We start from the raw sequence: 4220 nt of genomic DNA on the forward strand, positions 1-4220 counted from the left end.
TGGAAGTTTTGATGTTAGCTTGCGGATGTCTCAGTTTTATTCGCTGGGAAAATCAATAAGCAGCTTGAGTTGACTCTGCTGCTCTCTAGTGGCGAGAAGCCGTAATGTTGGCTGGTAAACATCGGAATGCATTGTGGGAGATGTAGTTTGTAGTCAATTTGTGCTCAAAACCTATTTTAAGTAAATCATCGGCCTATAAAATGCTGGGGCAGGCCACATAAAATGACATGGCGGGCCTTGAGTTTGACATATGTGTTCTAGAGAAACACTTAACATGTCCCACAAATGTTGGCAAACTTGACCAGACTGTCTTGTTCTGCCTCAAATGACACCTTTTCCTGGCACTAACATGATGCACTTTCTTAAATGCAAAGAAATCTGTCAGAAGTGGGATTTGAACACACACCTCCAGGAGAGACTGCGACCTTAACGCAGCGCCTTAGACCGCTCGGCCATTCTGACTTCTATGAGCAAAGAGTGAAATGCGTCTGCAGGTGGTATGCTCGAAGGGCGATCAACACGACAATTCAAGAAGGAAAATAGACTATTTGAACATAGCAAGAAGCAAAATTCAGCAGGTTTTCTGCAAATTACGGGTTGAGTTTGCATTCCGGCCATGGCCCCTTATAAATTGTTACCATAATAAGCTTTGAATGATTTTATTCTGGAGAACCACTGAACATCTCCCACAAATGTTGGCAGACCTGACCATAGATCATCTTGCTCTGCCTCAAATGAGGCAAATTGCACCTATTACTGGCACTAACATGATGCACTCTCTTAAATGCAAAGAAATGTGTCAGAAGTGGGATTCGAACCCACGCCTCCAGGAGAGATTGCGACCCATTTAAAACTTTATAAGTTAACAAAAGAATCTTAAAATCTATTCGATAAAAGACAGGCAGCCAGTATAAAGATGTCAGAGTTGGCCTTATATGGTCATGCTTCCTGGTTCCTGTAAGAAGCCGTGCTGCTGCGTTCTGGATCATTTGAAGTCGCTGAATCTGTGATTTTTCTATCCCTCTATATAAAGAGTTGCAGTAAGGAATTCTTATGAAGGCATGGATAAGTCCTTCAATGTCCTTAAAACAGGAGTAAGATTTAACTTTTGCTAAACGCCGAAGGTGGTAGAAACTCGATTTAACGTCAGAACTAACTTGTTTATCTAGCTTTAAAGAGCTGTCAAGAATGAAACAACGTTTCCTGGCAGAGGTCTGACAACACCGAGCCAAGGAACCAAGAATCTGATTTGGATTTGTAGTCTGAAGTTTTTGACCAAATAAAAGAACTTGAGTTTTGCTTTCATTGAGGTGAAGAAAGTTTTTTTCCATCCATAATTTAACTTCAGCTAAACAGTTTATCAACAGCTGAAGATAATCATTTGTACCATTTTGTATTCTAAGGGGCAAATAAATCTGGATGTCATCTGCAAAGCAATGAAAGGAAATATTAAATTTTTGGAAGATCTTACCAAGAGGCAGTAAATACAAGATAAACAAAATGGGCTCTAAAATTGACCCGTGGGGAACACCATACTTTAAAGATCTGGCCCTAGAACAGGATTGATCAAGATGAACAGAGAAAGTTCTGTTTCCCAAATAAGATTTAAACCATTCGAATACTGAGCCTCGCAGGCCAACACAGTGTTTTAATCTATGTAAGAGAATCTGATGATCTACAATGTCAAATGCAGAGATCAAATCTAAAAGTAATAAAACAGCAACGTTGCCTGAATCAACTGTTAAGAGGAGATCATTATACACTCGGAGCAAGGCAGATTTAGTGCCATGAGCAACTTTAAACCCAGACTGAAACTTCTCAGTTATATTATTATCTTTTAAAAACATTTCAAGCTGAATAAAAACTAATTATTCAAGAATTTCAAGTATAGTGGAATTTGTTTACAATAACGGAACAACCAATGAGTGTCCTTTTCAAGAAAGTAAAGCAATTAATTAAAATGCTCTGAAAAACGAAATAAAATGCTAACATTTTATTCACTGGATTCTGTTTTTATATTTTAGTTTATACAAACTTGCATATTGGAACAATGCAGAAATATAAATGAACCATATCATTCTATAAAACTGTTAATATAAAACTTAGTCTCATGTTAACCATCTGCTACAGGACATTTGGTAAAACATACCTGCATTTAACACAACGGGCATGGAAGTAAGATCAGTCTCTGGGATAAAGCAAGCTCCTGCAAGGAGGAGCCAAAATGTTACCACGTGGGAAATTCCCACTGCACTTTCTCATGAACTAAACATTCTCAAAAACGACAAAAACGACATAATAACAGAACTAGCGTGGCCCAGACCAAACATATTACAACAATATGCAAAAACAAAAACCACAAACACACTTCACAAAATGCATAAATAATATTTCTTTATCACATGGCAGAGACACGTTACCTCGTCGGTGATCCTCATGGCCCTGAGGATTACCCATAATACCCCACTCTTTCTAGCGTGAATGCAATACAACTTTTTTCTAGCAGATGGTGCATTTTAGCAGGATTTAACCTGAACCATTTTAACTATGTTACACTATCACATGTTTTGATTTTCACTTTTCCATATTTGTCACTTTGCAATAACTTTAAATATGCATGTCCAGTGTTTCCTTTCAAAAGCATTTCTTGACTTCCACCTTAATTTATTTTATTTATTTTTTCCATTCTCTTTGGCTTATATCCCAAGTTGATTAAACTCCAGGTTAGAGGGTCAACTTCCATGCAGTTTAATGAGAAATTTGTCAAACTATTTGCTCTTTGTGGAGTTGAATGTCGCATGTACTCATGCATTTCTTTAAATGTGTGGTTCTGGTATCAAATTTAGGCACTGCCTTTTTTATATAACACTGGAGGTAGCCAGTAAAGATGAGATTGCAGGGAACTAGTAGAGGCTATGCTGACATTTTTATTCCAGTCTGAGAATATTTATCGAAATTACAGTGTAGATTTTTAGAGGCCCTTCAGTAAAATTAGCCTTGATCTTTTGTTGAACTGATTTAGGGAGAAATCAGTATGTGAACCTTAAACAGCTTTCAACACAGCTGTATCTTTTTCTTTGAGCTTCATGCAGTTTTACAGCTCTAGGCTGGCTGACAAGTTTGAAGCTATTTGCCATCTTAAAGGGTCTGAATCACATGAACAAACTGATTTCAAGTGTTTGTTTCAGTAAAATGAAAATGTGGACAAAAGGTTGAAATTGAGACGTTTACATTTTAACTAAATGTTTCAGAGCTGAAGCTGTAGAAAAACTTAAATCTTGAAACAGCATCTATTTTCTCTTACCTTTGGAATGACAAAATACATTTAAAAGATTTGATTTTTACAGCTAGCAAACAGTTCAACATTGAGCAATATAACTTTTAGAAGTTTATACTGAAGATATCTAGAACATAACACAAATCACAATAACTCTGTTTCATGTCATGATGCAACAAACTGTGTTCAAAGGGAAACATGAGTAAAATATCTCCCACATTTTTTCACTTTCTGGAATAAATTGCACTTCAGAGTTCAGTGACTGAAATAAACCAAACAAATCAAACTAGAACTTTTTTGTGTGATGAACTGATATAGTTGTAGACCTGAAATAAAGTGTAAATAGTTGAACTAAAAGTTAGAAACTGAACCTAAGCATTACTTGTTTTGAGTTTACATATTTCAGCAGAATCTCCAGTGATGTAAATATAAACCCCAGCCAGCAGCGGCTGAGTGAATCTGGTCTGGACTCTGTGGATCAGAGTCATGGATTCAGAGACGCTGTAGAAGGACAGAATACCTGCTCTGTGGTCCAGGTACACTCCGACTCTGGAGGAAACTGGACCTGAGACAGAGGTCCAGTCATTGTTGTGACCAAATTTATAACCATCTTGGGAACAATTTAATGCCCAAGATTTGTCAGTATACCCAAATCCACATTTTTTCCCACTTCCTACTCTGCAGATATTCTTGTATGCAACTCCTATGAAAGTTGGTCCTCCACTCCACTCCACCTCCCAGTAACAACGTCCAGTCAGACTCTCTCTGCTCAGAACCTGAAAGTAATGAGTGAATCTGTCTGGATGACTAAATGGTTGCTTCATCCATGTCACCTTCCTGTTCCCCTCTGATAGTGCCAGCTGTGTTTGTGCTGTGTTTGGATCCAGAGTGATTTCACATGCATACTTTAAGAATCCAGCTCTGCTCTTTGGTTCTGGTTCTG

At 37.7% G+C, this 4220-nt stretch overlaps 1 non-coding gene across 1 annotated transcript; it reads right to left on the bottom strand.

The window, feature by feature from the left end:
- Positions 1-379: 379 nt before the first annotated feature.
- Positions 380-462, bottom strand: trnal-aag (transfer RNA leucine (anticodon AAG)). The gene has a single exon. It is a non-coding gene; the product is annotated as a tRNA-Leu (tRNA).
- Positions 463-4220: the final 3758 nt, after the last annotated feature.

Source organism: Poecilia formosa, unplaced genomic scaffold (assembly GCF_000485575.1).
Source record: "Poecilia formosa unplaced genomic scaffold, Poecilia_formosa-5.1.2 Scaffold515, whole genome shotgun sequence".
Taxonomy (NCBI): Eukaryota; Metazoa; Chordata; class Actinopteri; order Cyprinodontiformes; family Poeciliidae; genus Poecilia; species Poecilia formosa.